The sequence below is a fragment of the Arvicanthis niloticus genome, chromosome 13 (genome assembly GCF_011762505.2).
Source record: "Arvicanthis niloticus isolate mArvNil1 chromosome 13, mArvNil1.pat.X, whole genome shotgun sequence".
Lineage (NCBI taxonomy): Eukaryota > Metazoa > Chordata > Mammalia > Rodentia > Muridae > Arvicanthis > Arvicanthis niloticus.
In genome coordinates this window covers 9,456,079-9,476,235 of record NC_047670.1, presented here as the reverse complement: position 1 = coordinate 9,476,235, position 20,157 = coordinate 9,456,079, and positions in this window count along the sequence as shown.

Here is a 20,157-nt window from a genome sequence, read left to right as displayed (position 1 = left end):
TACCTGGTATTTTATCACAGAAATATTAAAGCTAACTAAGACACCAAGCCATAAACACAGGGGTCTTTGGGAAACATTCAACAAGAACCTTTAACAGAGAATATCATAAATATTCCCTTTACAAAAATGAATGGATATAGGAAGGATTTCAAAGTTTCCCATCACTAGGATTCATTGTTCTCTGGTAATAATTGGAGCTTGTATCTACAAATATTGTTTTAATTAGCATTCACATCTTCCACTCCTTTTATTAAACTGTTAGAACTTCACATTTATTACTTTCTATTATATCCTGATGGACCAAAGTGAGAGAAGCTGCTATAAAGAATTCTTGGATTTTCTAGAAAAAAAATTAAAAGATGTCTGTTGACTCTCCAAGCAGTTCTTTAAGTAACTACTAGAAAAACTAAATGAGCTATGTTAGCTCTCCAAGCAGTTCTTAGAATTTCTAACCAAAGACAGAAATCCTGTTAGAAAAAATTCCAAAAGAACTATGAAAATTCTAAAAGAGCTTTCTTCACTCTCCATTAATTTTCTGGCTCTTTAAAAAGAAAAATTCTAAAATAGCTGTGTTCACTTTACAGAGATCTCCAGACAGCTCAGCTCTTTCTAGAAAAAAAAATTCAAAAAAGCCAAAACAACAACAACAAAAAACAACAACAAAAAAAAACAAAAACAAAGAAAAGAAAGAAAGAAATAAAGAAAGAAAGAAAGAAAAAAGAAAGAAAGAAAGAAAGAAAGAAAGAGAAAAGAAAAAGAAATTCTATTCCTCTCAGGTAGCTCATTTCATACAGCCCAAACCCCATCTTTTATTTACATATCAATTTAGTCATTTACTCCAGGTTCCCCTTTGACCATCCCGGGAATCAACATTCCATGAACTTAGTCCCTTGATTGTTAGAAGACAGCAAATATATATATATATATATATATATATATATATATATATATATATATATATATCTTTTGCAAAAAATTCAGACAGCCACCTCCCTTTGTTAAGACAAAGCTGGGTGGAACCCTGCCTTGAAATTATCATTACTACCACACCTAGGCCTGGATATAAGCTCCCTCTGTCCCAAGCTGACCATGAACTCAGGACTCTGCCTGTCTTTGTAAGCAGAAACAAAAAACTTAACTATGGGGAGTGTGTCTTGGCTTCCAGCGTCACTCCATAAATCTCTTTATATTCTTCCTTAGTATCTTTCTGACAAGCTGGCTTATAGTGCAACTGCCTCTGTGCATTTAGATCTATGAAGCTCCTTATAAAATTCATATTGTATCCTTACAGTTTGCATGGTTGAGAAATGATATATTCTTGAACTCGTGTTTTTAGTGTTCTTTCCCAAAGCCTTAAGGAATTGTTGTGAAGAAACATTTTGCTGAGACATAGACACACCCTTGCCCCCTGGACTAATTCTGCTTCTAATTATCATGAAGTCATGAATCATGGCAGGAAGACTATTTCCTAAAAGAGGAACATGAAGTAAAAAAATAAATATCTTAGATGAACAAGTCTTATGTCCACAGCAACTACTGACACTTGTAGAAGCACATACCCTGCTGTCTCTGTTCCAGGGGCAGGAACCATTTTATACTGTCCCTACCATGGCCAGGCTGGACTAGGCATACAAATCAAGAATCCTAACTTAACTACTTCAAGATGGGAGGAATAGTCTAGAAAATCCCTGGAAGCACATGGACCAGCTAACCTGATATAAACAATAGTGAACTAATAAGACACACTGTTTTAACCAGGGTAGAAGATGAGCCCTGAAACTCAAGGTTGTTCTCTGGCTTCGACATGGGAGCTGTAGCATACACATAGTCACTTTCAGACACACATGAACATACTAGACACACTCATGATCACACTTAGAAAGGAAACCACACAGCAATTTGTTAATCACGTTTTTCTCATAGGGCTGGTGGAAGCAAACCTGCTTCCTAATCATAAGAAATCAGACAGTGTACATGAACACGTAATACAGATACTGACAATAAATGTTTGTTTCTGATTTATAAACAAATAAAACTTGTAAAAAATAATTGTTTTAATGTCTTTTCCATTTATAATGTTTAATGTAAAAGAATGTTTTGTTGATTGTCCCTTCTACAAATATATTAATTTTCTTGAAAACAAGAGACCACATTAATTGGTGTTCTGTTCCATTCAGGTTGTACAGGCATAGTATGTGATGTGACATGATGAAAACTCAATGGTACATTTTTTAGAATGTATTTGACATGGTTTACAGTGAAGCGAGATAGGTAGAATTTGTAAAAAATTCAAATTAATGTCATGATCCTAGATTATATGAGTTTAGGGGTTAAGAAAACAAAATGGTCTATGTTCATTGTAACAAGATTAAAAGAAAGATTAGAACTGAATTCCCTGAGAAGCCAGAAGATCTGATGTGATTGTATTTTTTTTTTTCTGATGTGATTTTATAATACACGGTAAAGGGGTAGGTAAATAAGAAAAAAACTACTATGAAAACAAATGAGGTAGATTTCAACATTCTCTAACTTAATCTGGTTCACAGAACACCAAACTTGTCTACAAGCTTTCAGAGCTTGATGTCCTATTTAACAGAGTCATGTGATCAGAACCTTTCTACAGCTTTTCAATAAGCTGAAAAATTCTGATATCTAAGAGAAATCAAAGTGTTTAAAATGTTCAAAGAGAATGTTTGGAGATTTTATAATGTTTAAAATTAGTGACATTTTATCTATTGAAAATCAATTAAATGATGAAATGTCACACAGACCTAACAGTATCTCAATTTCAAAGGTACCCTGTTGTTTATAATTAAATTCTAACTGATATATCCATTGAATTTAACACCTGCAGAGAAAGTTTTATTAAGTTGAGAGATTGTTTAGACGTTATTCTCCCAGACAAAAATCAGCAAATTTAACAATAGTGTAGAGCTTCAGAGAAAAAAAGAACTGGAAAAAAAATAGTAAACTTACACAAGAGAATATAAATTTAGTAGATTATTAGGCCATACACACACAAAAATAAGCCCCTAGGAAATAATTGGAAACAACTCCAAACTTTTGTTAAGAATCTGCTGTGTACACAATATGATAAAATGTATAATTTTTAAAAAGTAGAAATAGGTATTGTACTTCAAAACCATTGTATCTAACACTGTTAACAGAGTGCTCTCTTGTCATGCAGATCACCAGTGGCCTTACTGGTGTCTTCAGGTTACAGAAAGGGAAGTTTTGTGCCTCTTTCTGAGGGTGCAAACTCTAGTGAACAAGTGTCTTTTCTTTGTGATATCATTTACCTTTATCTCTTACCTCAAACTGCATCTCTAGATTCCATTACATGCGAATTAGGACTTTGCCATATGAATTTGGTTTTAGCAGAGGACATACTTTTCTCCATATCTCTGCCATAAAGTTGCATCTCTTCCATCTTTTGACTTCTTTTTTTTTTTTTATTAGATCTTTCATTTACACTTCAGATACCATCCCGTTTCCCCATTCCCCCCCCTTAGAAAACCCCTATCCCATGCCCCCTTTTCCTTTTTGCATTTATACATTTTTTTAAGAAATGTTAATCATAGGCTTTATAAGTTTGGTATTGTTCAATCAGAGGTGTAACCCACTACCCAACCTAGATATATCAACTATCTTTGACTGGTGGAGATACATGAACATCTGCTTCCCTGTCTCCCCCCTCTATCTCTCTTTCATCACCTAGCTTCTCCTCTCCTTCTTCTTCTCCTCTTCTTACTCCTTTTCTTCCTCTCAGTACTCCTCCCACCTTAGCTCCTCCTACACATCACCCTTTCTGTTAAAAGGAAACTTTTCTCTCAAAATACAATTAGAGCATAATTATGCCTATTTGTACCAGTGAGGTACAAGATAGTCCTAATACCCAGTCCATCCTTTTGTTGACTAACCAGCACCTCTGTCATCTATCCTAACTAAAACACTTAGTTCTGAACCTGGCTTTTTCCTTGGCTTTAGGATGAATGTCAGCTGATGACCATACACTCAGATCTTTTCTCTCGAAGTAAATAGCCAGGATTGGCTATGAGGTTATAAGTTTTCAACCCCATCAGAAATCCAGAATGACTGAGTTGACTATAATTGTGGGAAGCACAAAGCATAGCTTCTAAAACTTAGCCAATTTATAGAGACCTCTGAACACCTGGACACTCGCTCTACTTCAAAACATTGGAGCATCTGTTCTTCTGCCTTCTGGCCCAGGATCATCTGACAGACCTTAGTGCTGCAGAATTATTAAGGGCTGATTACTCTGTCTAGGCAGATATAATCAGTCGACTATTCTGCAAATGTGTCCTTTTCTGGACAGTAATTTGTCTGTAGAAGGAAAGTGGCAATTCTTGCCTAGTGGCTGTCTCACCACAACTGGAGTAACTCCAAGGATGCTCAATTTCTTCTTAGAATTTAACATAGGAAGCTGTCCGGAGCAGACAGGTCTCTAATGAAAATGAACATTAATACTGAAATGTTTGTCATGTCAATTCTAAGGATTTCTGATGTTTTGAAAACCAGCTATCCATGTAAGGTAATCTGGACTGTTGCCTGTTAACTCCACTCAGCTATTTCTAAATAAAACATAGAGAACACCCTTATAATAAACTCCAAGTCATGAATTTGCTATAGTCCCTTAACTCACAGGCTGACCATCTCAAATCAGTTAAAAAAGTTAAAGAAGGACTGGGTCTAAGCTTTGTATTCCCAAGTGTGTTATACTGGTACAATGCCTATGGGAGTAACAATATTCATCTCACTCTTATATCACTAAGAAGCTCATGCCAATGAAAACCTTAAAATTTGTAAACAAAGTAAATTGGTGCCATTTAAGAATTTATATCTTCATCTTGATATTAATTATACAGATTTCTACTAATAGGTTATGGCTATGCAATAAACCCTAGCTAATCCTCTCTATTCCGACAAAACCACTACTTTTCCCTAGGGAGACAGCCCAACATTTACCACCTTAGTCCCCATGCCCAGGGAATAGGGGCGCTGACTCATCATTAGCTTCTTCAAGCTGATTATGGGCGTTGAGATATTAGAAGAGGAGTGGGGGGGGAGCAAGTTGACAATCCTCTGATGCTGTGTCTTCGCTGCCTCCAGATGGAATTCACGGACCTCAGAGGTTTGAGCAGGTCTGCCCAGCTTGCTTGTTGAGTAGATACACCAAGGCTGATCATTCTGCAATATACAATTCTCAAAACAAATTTTAGTATCAAGATAGTTTTTTTTTTTTTTAAAGAGGGCTGACATTTTATTAAGAATGTTGGTTCTAACCGCTTTTCTATTTTTCCCCTCTTTTATTGGATATAATATTTACATTTCAAATTTTATCCCCTTACCATATTTCCCCCACCACCCAGGAACCCCTTATCCCATCCCCCCTCCTCCTGCCTCTATGAAGGTGTTTACCCACCTACCCCCAGCCTCCCTCCCCACCCTCAGATTCCCCCCCCCTCAGTGCTCAGCCTTCAGAGTACCAATGATCTTGTCTCCCACCTATGCCCAACAGGGCCATCCTCCCCTACATATACAGCTGGAGTCATGTGTCTCTCCCTATGTGCACCTGGGCTGGTGGTTTAGACCCTGGGGAGCTCTAGCTGGTTGGTATTCTTGCTCTCCTCACAGGGCCACCAGCCCGTATGGTTCACGGTTCCTTCAATTTACTCTCTAACTCCTCCATTGGGAACTTTGATCAGATTAATGGATAGCTTTTGACTTCTTTTTTGGGTCTGTAGCATCTGATCTTCAAGCCATCTCACTGCCTTTCCCTGCTTCTAGTGATCATAGCTTTGGTTAATTATCTCCCACTGCGTTCCAGGGTACAGAGTGATAAACAACATATGCTTAAATGACAGAAACACACCTCTAAGATTAAGTTAAAAATAGCATTGTCATTTCTTCCTTTAATGTTCATCCAGGGTCAGAGTTCCTTACCTGATCATCATGAGAAGCAACCTAAGAACTAGACATATGGTACAGAACAGAGCTAGTGACCAAAAATGAAGAAAGCCATGTATAGATGTAAATCTTCTTCCTGCGTGTGGAACACACAGGGTTGGAAATTCTAATTATGAAGTTTGGCTGCACCTCCATTCAAGAGATTAGGCCAGAAATATTGAGCTAAAGTATACTTAGATTTCTGGTCTTTAGAAATTATATTAGAAAGTAAAAATTTATTGGTCTAAACTTTTAGGAAGCATCCTGTAGTTTGGATCCTGGTACTGAGACTTTTATAAAACAAACCATGTCTTTTGGGGGAAGAATTGTTTACACAGGAAAATATTTTCTGAATGTGACTCTAGTACTACAAGAAATAAAACCAACAATTGACAAATGGGATCTCAGGAAACTGTGCTTGTGTACAGCAAAGGAAATTGTCAACAGAATGAAGAGGAAAAATAGAAAAAAAATATTTGCTGTACTCATACAACAGAAGATTAGTGTCTACAATATGTGAAGAACTCCAAATACCCCAATTCAAAAATTAAATTTCAAAAGCCAATTTTAAAGTTAATGACAGACTGAACAGAGAATTCTTAACATAAAAATAAAAATACTTTAAAAAGACACATAAAAATTTCTTCATCATTAACCATCAAGAGGATTCAGATGAAAACTAGTTTAATATCCATCACACCCCCATCAGAATGGCCATGATGAGGAATTTAAATGACAAGTTCAGGCATAAATACAGGAAAAGTAGAAACTTTAGATACAATGATCTTTTGTAATATATGAGTCCAAATTTCTGGCTTTGAATGCAAAGATTATTTTATTTATTATAAATAATAAATAATAAAACTTTATACATTTTATATAATACATATTAGAAAAATAGAAACCTAACTGGTTCTCACTTTTAAAAACTCCACTGCTATTAGCTGTAGTAGTTTATATATGGAATATCAGTTTTAATTTAATAAACACATGATGCCAAATATATCATAACTCTTTGATGCTATACTTATACATTTGATTCTTCATTAATGACATGATTAGACTCTATTCATGATAAGTTCTATATATTTATTCATGTCAAAAGTTCTGAAAGTAGTAGAAAAATAAAACCATTACAAAAGATGTATCTAACAAGTATTCATTGAGTTTTCTATATATGTTGTGTGTGAATTTCTGTGTAGGAACTAAGGAAAACCTCAAGCTTTTATTTTTAGAGGTTTTTGCCTTACAAAGTTATTAACCAATCAATAAATAAATTACATGATAATATTTAGCAGGTGTTGTCAATTAATTGTTATCATCAGTTAATATTAACTAAGTTGTAAATGAAAGCCATGCAATGGAAGGGAAGGCATGAATAAAAGAAAAACTGGGAAAAATCTTCAAAAAATGTAAGCATATTCAAAGAAGAGAATTCTAAAATTATGAAAGCTGCAGTGAGTGGGCTTAAGGTATTGAATTTCCAGAACCTGATCATTCAATGAAGAAAAGAGACCTAGCCAGAAAAAAATGATTATTGTTCATAACTATTTACCAGTTTTAAGAGTCTTATGTTCACCTAGTAAAATTTACCAAGTCACAGTCTGCTGTTTTTGTTGAGATAAGGTTTTACTTCTTTACTCAGGCTTCTCAAATTTAAGAAATTAAATTCCAAATTACCAACTGTATTGCCAAGGCATCAGGTTTTGACCATGAGTAAAATGATATAAATTATTGTTTTAATTTTTAATGTTTTAAATTATTCCTTTTTTTTTTTTTTTTTTTTGGATAGTAGACCATAGGACCATAGAAACAGAGAAGTAAAGGATAAACTTACGAGCTTAGCATATATCTCCAAGTCACACTAGCTTAATTTTACATATGAAACAGAAGAACAAGAACAAAAGCAATGGGTTGGATTATGGATATATTCTAGATTTATTCCTTATATGATTTGATATAGCATGTAGTCAACACAAACAAGTCAAGGTAAACAATGATAAAGTCTCTGGCAGCAACCAAATAAGCAAAATTATGGCAAGTAGATTGAAGAATGAAAATTATTATTTTCAAATATATTTGGACCTTCAGCTGAGACATTCAAGAAACAGCTAAATACATAAATTTAGATTGCAAAATGTATGTCTGAACTAAATACTAAAGTAGGAAATCACTAATATATGCATGTTACTAAAATCATATGCAAATTAAAACTATATTGAAATTCTCTTTCACCCAAGTTGAAATGACTAACATCCAGAAATCAAAAAAGAAACAAATGCTATTACAGGTCCAGAAAATAAAGAATGCTTTTACACTTCTATTGGGAATATAAATTAGTCCATTCTCCAGGGAAATCAACAAGAATGCTGTTAAAAGGCCTAAAATAGAACTACCATATTCTCTAACTACATTACGCTTTTGTATAAATCCCTTTTGAAAGAATCTCAGTCTTCATGCCATAGTGATGTATTCACAACTCAGTTCATTGTTCCTCTACATACAATAGTCAAGTTGTAACCAGCCAAGAAACCCATAACAATAAATAGATATAGAAATGTGAAAATGTGAAGGGTTTTGTTGCTGTTGTTGTTTTTGATTTTTTTGTTTTGTTTTATATAAGCACATGTGGATATTTTTCATGCAAGAATATTAAACACAAAATTACATTTGTTGAAACATGGATGGAAGTGGAGACTGTTTCATTCATAACCATGGAGTCTAGGATGTTAAAAAAAATAAAACATGTGTTGCTTCAGGTTTGCACAAGAGCACTGAGCAGATCTTAAGCTTCAGCTCTGTACTCAATCCCACAAAACGCAGAGGAGGCAGGACTCCCAGGATCTCTAACCCAGACAGGATTTTAGGTAAGGAGGCAAAAACACCTGCCACAAACAGGGAGTAGTGGGACCCACTGTGACCCAATAACTCACTCCTGGCCAGAGGCACCGGTTCCTTTCAGATTGCCTGAGCACTGAGCAGCAGATCATGGGTTTCAGCTCTGCACCCAATCCCACAAGATCCAGAGGGGGCTGGAAGCCCAGGATCTCTAACATGCTCAGGAACATAGGATCACAAGATCACCAGATCTCAGGAGATTAGTCACACCAGGATTTCAGGATCCCAGATGCCGCCTGACTCCCAGGAGCTCTTACACCCAGGATCTCAGGATGACAGGATCACAGAGAGAGCTGGACTCTGAGGAGTTCTGACACAACCAAGATAACAAGAAATACAGGCACCACTCAGAGACAGTAAGTGCAGGTAGCACTAAAGATAACCAGATGGCAAAAGGCAAGCGCAAGAACATAAGCATCAGCAACTAAGGGTACTTGGCATCACCAGAACCTAGTTCACCCACCATAGCAAGTCTTGAATACTACATCACAGCAGAAAAGGAACATTCAGACTTAAAATCACTTCTCATGATGATGATAAAGGACTTTAAGAAGAACAAAAATAACACTCTCAAAAAATTGAGGAGAACACAGGTAAACAGGTAAAAGCCCTTAAAATGGAAACACAAAAATCCCTTAAAAATTACAAGAGAATACAACCAAACGGGTGACAGAATTGAATAAAACCATCTAGGACATAAAAATGGAAGTAGAAACAATAAAGAAATCACAAAGGGAGACTACCCTGGAGATAGAAAACCTAGGAAGGAAATCAGGAGTCATAGATGGAAGTATCGCCAACAGAATACAAGAGATAGAGTAGAAAATCCCATGTGCAGAAGATACCATAGAAAATATTGACACAACTGTCAAAGAAAATGCAAAATGCAAAAAGCTCTTAACCAAAAACATCCAGGAAATCCAGGACACAATGTGAAGATCAAACCTAAGGATAATAGGTATAGAAGAGAGTGAAGATTTTCAACTTAAAGAGCCAGTAAATATCTTCAACAAAATTATAGAAGAAAACTTCCCTAACCTGAAGAAAGAGATGCCCATAAACATTCAAGAAGCCTACAGAACTCCAAATAGACTAAACCAGAAAAGAAATTCCTCCTGTCACATAATGTTCAAAATACCAAATTCACAAAACAAAAAAGGAAAATTAAAAGCAGTAAGTGAAAAAGGTCAAGTAACATATACAGGCAGACCTATCAGAATTACACCAGACTTCTCACCAGAAATTCTAGAAGACAGAAGATTTTTGGCAGATGTCATATAGACCCTAAGAGAACACAAATGCCATCACAGGCTACTATACCCAGCAAACCTCTCAATTACCATAAATGGAGAAACCAAGATATTCCATGACAAACCCTAATTTATACAATATCTTTCCACAAATCCAGCACTACAAAAGATAATAAAGAGAAAACTTCAATACACAGAGGAAAATTATACTCTAGAAAGAGCAAGGAAGTAATCTTCTTCCAACAAATCCAAAAGAAGAGAGACACACAAATATAATTCCACCACCAATAACAAAAATAATAAAAAGCAACAATCACCTTTCCATAATGTCTCCTAACATCAATGGACTCAATTCCCCAATAAAAAAGACATAGACTAACAGACTGGATATATAAACAGGACCCAGCATTTTTCTGCATACAGGAAATGCACCTCTCAGTGACAAATACAGATACTACATTAGAGTAATACTTGGAAAATAATTGTTCAAGCAAATGTTCCTAAGAAATGAGCTGGAGTAGCTATTCTAATATCGAATAAAATCAACTTTCAACTTAAATCTATCAAAAAATAAGGAAGGACACTTCATACTTATGAATGGTAAAGTCAACCAAGATGAACTCTCAATTCTGAACATCTATGTTCCAAATGCAAGGGCACCAACTTTCATAAAAGAAACCTTACAAAATCTCAAAGCACACATTGCACTTCACACAATAATAGTGGGAGACTTCAACATCCCACTCTTAATAATGGACAGATCATGGAAACAGAAACTAAAAAGAGACACAGTGAAACTAAGAGAAGTTATGAATCAAATAAATCTAACATATCTATAGAACATTTTATCCCAAAACAAAAGAATATACCTTCTTCTTAGTACCTCATGGTACCTTCCCCAAAATTGACCATATAATTGGTCACAAAAAAGGACTTGACAGATATAAGTAAATTAAAATAATCCCATGCATCCTATCAGATCACCATGGATTAAGACTGGTCTTCAATAATGACAAAAACAACAGAAAGCCCACATACATATGGAAACTAAACAAAGCTCTACTCAATGATAACTTGGTCAGGGAAGAAATAAAGAAAAAAATTAAAGAATTTTTAGAATTTAATGAAAATGAAGATACATCATACCAAAACCTGTGGGACCACCATGAAAGCAGTGCTAAAAGAAAAACTCATAGCTCTAAGTTCCTACACAAAGAAATTGGAAAGAGCAGACACTAGCAGCTTGACAACACAAGTGAAAGCTCTAGAACAAAAAGAAGCAAACATACAAAAGAGGAGTAGATGGCAGGAAATAATCAAACTGAGGGCTGAAATCAAACAAGTAGAAACAAAAAGAACTATACAAAGAATCAATAAAATCAGGAGCTGTTTCTTTGAGAAAATCTACAAGATTAGCCAATCATAGGATAGAGAGATCGTATCCAAATTAATAAAATCAGAACTGAAAGGGGAGATATAACAACAGAAACTGAGGAAATTTAAAAATCATCCACTCCTCTGACAAAAACATATACTGAACAAAATTGAAAAATCTGGATGAAATGGACAACTTTCTGGATAAATACCAGTTATCAAAATTAAATCAGGATCAGATAAACCATCTAAACAGCCCCAAACCTGAAAGCAGTCTGGTGGTTCCTCAGAAAATTGAACATAACATTACCTAAAACCCAGCTAAATCACTCCATGTCATAAACCTAAAAGATGCCTCAACATATAACAGGACACATGCTCCACTACGTTTATAGCAGCCTTATTTATAATAGCCAGGAGCTGGAAAGAACCCAGATGTTCTTCAACAGAGGAATGGATACAGAAAATGTGGTACATTTACACAATGGAGTACTACTTTGCTATTAAAAACACTGAATTCATGAAATTTTTAGGCAAATGGATGGCACTGGACAATATCATCCTGAGTGAGGTAACCCAATCACAAAAGAACATACATGGTATGTACTCACTAAGAAGTTGATATTAGCCCCAAAGCTCAAGATACCAAAGATACAACTCACAGATCACATGAAGCTCAAGAAGAAGGAAGACCAAAGTGTGGGTGCTTTGGTCCTTCTTAGAAGGAGTAACAAAATACTCATGGGAGCAAGTATGGAGAAAAAGTGTGGAATAGAGACTGGAGGAGGGACTGTCTGGCTATATTGGATATATGTTCCTGACCCACCTTTGCTTGCCTGTATCCCAGATATAAAAAGAGTCCCTGCCACAAGTTTTAGACCTTGTGGGACAGAGAATCAAAAAGAGAAATTATAATGACTCTTGTAGAAGAAACTAAACCAATTTTAGCTTGACAATTATAAGAGCCTTAACACATGCATTAACCCTTGTTTGAAATCTAGATCTTGTCCCAGTATTTATTGTAAGTTGCATTGATTATATACTTTCTAATTGTGTTAGTGTGTTGAAAACTAGCATGTCTGTTACAGGGGTCTATCAAACAGCTTTTGTCTTACTGCCCTGAGTAGTAGAAACTTTGATTCTCTGAAAAAAAGCTTGAAAGTTCTGGAAAAAGTAAGTTAAGCTTACAGCAGAAGCAAGAGGGTAGTGGTCTTGATTATTGCTGGTATATCAGCTTTAATTACATGAATTGCTAGCACCACTGCTTCTGCAATAGCTTTGACACAAGAAGTTAAGACAGCTACTTTTGTTAATCATCTAGCAAAAAATGTTACTAATGTGTGAGTATACAGAGAATTTATATAGGTGTTTGGAACAACAGATTGATGCTCTATATCCTATTCAAATTATCAGAAGAAGGTTCAGGGTTTAAAAGTTAGGAGCCATCTCAAGTGTCATGGCAGTTACCATTTGCATCTATTGTATTGCTAGTTCCTCAACCTAGAAGTTACCTTAATACTTGAATGCAATTTAAATGGTATAAAAGCAAAAAAAAAAAAAGGAGAAGGAGGGATGAGATAGGAGAATAAGGGGATGGGGATGGGGATGGGGAAAGGAGATAGCATCTGAAATGTTAATAAATATATCGAATAAAAGAAAGACATGTCTTATGGTTAATCATAATTAACTGTCAACTTTATGGAATTTAGAATAACTACAAAGACAAATTTCTGGTCAATGCTGGAGATTTTTTCTAGATTAGGTTAGTGGAATTGTGAAGACCCATTGTAAATATCAGAAATACCACTCAAAGAGCAGAGGTTTGAGACTGAAGAGGAAAAAAGAAGCTGAAAATACTCCTTCCTTTCTTCCTAACTCCTCAATGTGTGTGCTTCATGCTTTTGCTGCATGCAATTCCTTGCTATGATGCATTTTACCCTCAAGTATGAATCAAAACAAACCCTTCTCTGTCCCTGCCCGAGCTGCTGTTTCAGTCTGTGGGTCAGGGTCTAGAAAGAGAGAGAGTGGCGATGGAGGGGAAGAGACTCGAAGAATGGAGACAAGACAAGATCAAGTCTCAAGTCTCATTTATTGAAGGGAAATCCGGGGTATTTATGCACTTTTGCCACGTGCCTTGCAGGCATAGATACCATGTGTGCCTTACAAGCATGTATAGCATACATAGCATGTGCACCATGTGCCTTGCAGCTGGGGGCACTAAACAGCAAAACAAGAGATGCGGGAAAAACAAGATATTTATCAGAGTGTGCTCAGCTGTTGTAGGCTGTTGCAAACAAGTCTCTTGTCAGGGTATATGGCTCGAGATGGCTGCAAAGATGATAGCCACTTTCTGCCATGAGTCGGCTCCCAACAGGTCCCCCTTTTTAATTATTTTTTTTTTCAAAAGGGAAGGCTGGGAAAACTTACATAAACCGTGTCTGTCTTAGGTTGGAACAAAGGACCCCAGCTTCCCTTTCCCATCTTTGGATACTCAACAACCATTGGTTGAGCTCCTGTCTTAGGATGGTTAGAGCTCCCAGTTAGGGGCAAGGGTCTTGAAGTGTGCTCTTACCTGTCACTGACTATCCAGCTTAGCATGTAAGTTAGGGATTAATCCCCATCAGTCTTGATGACAGAGGTTTTAGAGTCCCCTACTTCCAGCCTGTAATAATGGACCTGTATTGGTTTCATTTGAATAGTGTATATCTGTTGTCATACAAAAGCCATCAGTCTGTTGAACAGCATGAACCCAACAGACAAGAGACTTAATAAGGCCTGAATGGTTAGTATAAAAGCAACACACTTTTTTAAGGGTACCCCACTAAATCATAAATTGGGAATCAAGAGTCCAGTAGAGCCACCCTGGCTGCATTGAGAACTTCCCAAGTCAGAATTGCTGGTTGATCTATTACAGTTTGAAGGCAATTGTGGAACATCTTCATGTTTTTTGTAAAGAAAAATACGCTTGCTTCTCAGGGGGTCTCTCCTCCCTGGATTTGTTATTGTTGTCTATTTGTTATTGTCAGTCTCTTTGGCAGCCAGTGTGCAGCATCTGCAGTTTGGGAATATATGCAGACAGAACCTCTTCCCCAGATAAGCATTGGATCTGGCCCATTCCAGGTTCAAGTTAATGGGTCGTTCCAGAGGACTGTTGCAAAATTCTTTTTGATATCAGGATGTCAGAATCTATCTGCAGCAGATTTTCCTTCAGAATCCAAAGTTAGAAAATTTAAAATAAAGAGTGTGTGATAAAGGATATTTCTGGGGGATCCCTTGGTAGGGTACCATTCCCCATACTTAATTTTTTCAAATTGACATTTAATGGTTTGGTGTGTCCTTTCTACCATACCTTGGCCCTGTGGATTATATGGAATACCCATTTTATGTAGTATTCCCAAGTTTTCACAGAATTGGTGGAAACTGGAGCTTGTATAACCTGGGCCATTGTCAGTCTTTATCTTTTTAGGCACGCCCAATACAGTGATTGTAGTGAGCATATGAATGATCACATGTTTGCTTGCTTCTCCAGTTTGTAATATCACATAAATGAAATCACTGTATGTATCTACATATACATGTATATATTTCTGATTTCCAAATTCATTATAATGAGTAACATCAATTTTCCAGAGACTGGAAGCATGGCAGAGTCCAGACAGTTATGGTACTGGAGGAGGTGGGAGACCTAACATCTTCATCTTCAGGCCTTTAGGAGAAAATTGACTTCCAGAGACCTAGGAGTAGGGTATTAAAGCAGTACACACATACTCCAATGAGGCTACATCTCCTAATAGTGCCACTACCTAGCATAAGTATATATAAATCATCACAGTAAGTCTCTATAGCTGAAGACACACATTTCAGTCACAGGTTGTAGAGGCCCTTGAGTTGAAACTAAGTTAAATGCCTCTACCCTGAGAACTAGCCTGATGGTACCAGAAAGCTCCATGAAGGATTCCAAAAGTGGGAAGCAATCAGCAGTCCTACCCAGCCATGACATGATACCTAAGAATTAAAACCATGAAAAGGATCAGAATTGTAGGTAACTTTAAGAGTTTAGTAGTGCTAAATATAGCTTGACAGTAATCAACAACTCTCTGATTGAACCTAACACCTGATTAACAAGAAAAGTATTATTTAGTGGCAGAAATGAGCCAACTACCCAGAGCTAGTGAAATAATAGATCTTGGTAGAGACCCCACAACAGACATTTTACTAAGTGAGCCTAGTCCCTAACTGTATTCTCTATATTTGTCATTATACCTATTACTAAGTGTAGTTCTCACCCTGCAACAAGTTAATGTTTCTTTGCAAGAGACAGAGGCCATAATATATACCAGCAAGCTGTCAAAATGTAGTGTTGTAGAGCCATCTACATTCTCACACCCGAAGATCAGTGATCACTGTGGAAAAGAAGGGAAGAAATATTTAATGTCCTGAGGAGCAGATGCTTTCTGTGAGATTCCATCTCCTAAAGAAGTCATAATCTACACCTGTAAATTCTCATTCACATGACAAAAACAAGAGATATGCTGAAAACAAAATGAAAGTCACAGGAGGACTCAGCCCCACAGAAAAATCTACAGGCAACTAAGGGATACTGAAAGTCATGAACTAGGCTCTTAAATGAAGAGCACACCAATTTGTTATTCAATACTAGATATTAAGCCCCCCAAACATCAGACAAGAAATATTATATAGAATGATCAAGTTGTACTTACATATTGTATATAGTAAATATATACATATCAAAAATTAATGAAGAAAGGCATACATTTTTTAAAAAGAGCAAGGAGAAATACTCCTTGAGAAGGTTTGTAGGGAGTAAAAGAAAGAAGTAAATTATATAATTATAATAAAATATATAAATTATATAATTATATTGTGTTATATATTCAAAAAGTATAAATTTAAAAAATAAAATAAAGCATTATAAAAATAAAATAAAGCATTTTGTGTGTGCAAGAATGTATGTATTTGTGGGTATGCATAGGTATGTGTATTTTTAAAAAATTTTGTTTCTCTTAGCATATCATGTACATTCAATGGAGATGAGACTTAGAAATAAATATAAGTCTCACTCCTCATGTAGAAGCTTCTTTTTGTACGAGATGGAGAAAAAAAATCACAAAAACCCTAAACCAATCAATACACAGAGAGCAACTGATCATGTGCTGCCTAGGTATAATGTAAATTCTTATAATACAACTCCTGGACCTTGTACTCAGAGAATAACATGAAAGAAGAAACAGAAGACTCTAAAAACCATATAACCAGGAAATCTGCTGTGAGGTTGTTTCTTTTTTGAAATGACAGGGAGACTATACCTAGGATACCTCAATAATATGCTTTGTAAACAAGGCCCAAATAATGCCAATGTTAAGTGACATATTTACATCTCAAAAGCCTCTAACCTTAGACAAGAATCCATAGGTCCTTACCACTAATGAGAGTGGTAAGATTAATCTCTCACAGAGATGAGTTCCCTAGTTGCTTATTCTATACTAAATGTTCAGTCCTGAAATCATATGCATGCAAGCAACATTACACAGACTCACCAGGCCTGCCCACAATCATGCCATGTGGCACAGAAGAGAAAAGACACCCAGACACGTACCCTCTGCCTCACAGCAAGCCCATAGACATAAAGTGTCAAGAAAGCTGGCTCCCAAGTCATGAGAGTTGGAGAGCTAGCCTGTCCATCATTGGCTGTAGCACTTGGGACAGACAGTAAGCAAATCCTGAACCTCACCAGGACAACATAGTGGAATGGTCCTTGATAATAAAGTGAGACATGAGCCATCTGTGATGGTGAAAGTGGGAGAGCTAGCTGGTCCAGCCCTTTCGTAGCTATAGTACATGGGAAAGTGGTCTCTGTACCTCCAGTGGACAGCACAGTGGAACTGGTTCTGCAGGTGTGGGTGTTCCAAGGGCATGAGAGCAAGAGAGCTGCCCCCACCTCTTGCTTGTGTTCTAGCTGGATCAGTACTGGAGAGCTTGCCCTTGTGGTAATGTTAAGGGAGAGCTGTCACACTGACCAGCTTAGCTACTACCCAGGCCCAGATCCAGGGCTTTGAGTTTGCCCACTCCAAAATTTATAACATCTGTCAAATGGAACTCATGAAAGGGTCAATTCTGCTGATCTAAAGCCTCAAGATCACAATAACACAAGAAAATAACAGGAGTTCCAATGAGGATTCAGTATTGATGATGTCATAGAAGCCAAAGACCTCGAACCAGAACAATGACTCATTGCAATGAACATTTGCAATCGAAGATGTGTGGAAAGACAGATATACTATGGGATGTTTTCTATCTTTTATTTTGTTTATATTTTTGTTTGGTTTTTATCCTTTTGGTAGAGGGGGATTTGCAAGGGTGGAGGGTGGATACAAGGGGACAGAAGATGAATGGAACTGGGATGCATGGTGTAGAACAAGAATAAAAAGTTAAACAAATAAGACTCAGAGTGTATTCAGTGATAGTGATATAAATCAAAGGAAAAATTATGTAACTATAAATTAAATGAAAAAACACTAAGATGTAAATATGTTATATGAGATTTGAAGAATTTACTTTACATATGAGAGTATGTGTGTTTGTGTGTACATGTATATATATATATATATATATATATATATATATATTTATATATATATGTGTGTGTGTGTTCTTGTAACATTGTTAGTCTAATGGTTCTTACCATTTGAATGAGGATTTAGTAAAATTTTTCTGTAAAATTGCAATATTCCTACTTTCTGAAAAATTGGGTATATGTCACACTTTGCCTACTGAATATCTTGAAGAATATCTAGGTATATATAGTTTTAACACATGGCTGATAATGGTTACTGAAAGAGCTTAATTTAAATGGTCTATTATTTCAATACTTAATATAAAATATATCATCTCCTACAGAGGCGTAATGACCAGATGCTTTGACTTTTACATGCTGTAGTCATAAAACTTCTAATGAACTTTGGTGCTATAACAATCTTAGCACCATAATTACTGTGAAGCAGATTTTATTTTAAAGATTCAGTATAGCTGCTAAGCATAAATAATATTTTTGAATATACTCATAAAATAATTTGACATAATTACCTTTGAGTTCTGTGAGTATAATATTCAAATGTATAATTTTGAGAGTAGCATATTAACATAGTCTACGAAATATTTGCTATAAAGGTTGATAATGCCAAAATAAAAGTGAAGAATAGTCCAAAGTTATCCATTGATGAAGCCTGGTATTCTAGTTGACAGAAATAATGCTGCCTTTTTGGTGGCTCGGTGTTTGAGAGATCTTGGGGGTCCAGATTAATTGAGACTGATGGTCATAGAGAGTTCATAAATTGCTACTTTATCTAAAGGAATCACTAATATTGATAGACATTTAAATCTATTACCCTATTATAGCCATATATACTTATCTGTTTTGCATTAGTCATTGGATAACCATTTCAGCATTTCTTAAACCTAATCTTCATAAATAAAGCAGAGTTTCAAAGTCAGACTGGCAAAAGAAACCCTCACATCATAGCATAAGTAATGTGTGAAAATGAATAAACTGATTCAAAATGATTATCTTATGAATTTCACCATCAGATAGTTTACTCTGACCTCTCATGGAATAAGTATAACTTCCCACAACTGGGAAATAATTTTCATTATTACAACTAAAGAATTTAGTAGTCTCCTTCATTCATCTTGGCCCATGTTTTCTGATAGTGATCTTCATAGTTCACATCCAAGTTCACCAAAGCTCTACCTTTCTAATGAGGAAAGCAACCAAACAACTGGTACACTGCATTCAGTGTGAAATCTCATTTGTCGATGTTTTTCCCTAAAAGATTTATTCAACACAATATTAAAGCAGCATGGATCTAGGAGACTAAGACACTGTGTCAAATACAATTATGAATTGTATATGAATTACTGATTCATCATAATGTGTTATTCTTAAGCATGTATTCATATATGTAAATGTAGAGTTACACCACAACTCAAACTTAATATATATGAAAAATAAATCAATCTAATGGCGTCAATGTTTTGCTTCTGTTGTAAAATCACATTACAATGTTCAGTTTTAACTTGAGCTCTTGTTACATGTTTTTTTTTTTTTTTTTATTTTAGGAGATTTTATAAATGTCCTACATCTGCTCTGTAATATATCCTTAGAGATGAATCATTTTTCTGGAAGATATTGAAGGAAATTCCAAAAAGTGATATTAATTTGTTGGTTGAATATTATTTCTCATTGCAAACAAAAAAGAAAGAGTAGGCATGAAAGATGAAAAGGCCAAAATAATAATTTATAATTTATAGCATGAATGGTGTCACATTCTGATAGCCATCAGAATTAGTTTAATTAATTTTCACAAATGTGTCTTTTTCTTTCTTTCTTTCTTTCTTTCTTTCTTTCTTTCTTTCTTTCTTTCTTTCTTTTTATTTTCGAAACAGGGTTTTTGTGTATAGCCCTGGCTGTCCTGGAACTCACTCTGTAGACCTGGCTGACCTCGACCTCAGAAATCTGCCTGCCTCTGCCTCCCAAGTGCTAGGATTAAAGGTGTGAGCCACCACTGCCTGGCTCTTTCTTTCTTTCTTTCTTTCTTTCTTTCTTTCTTTCTTTCTTTCTTTCTTACTTTAATACAAGGTAAATGTTATT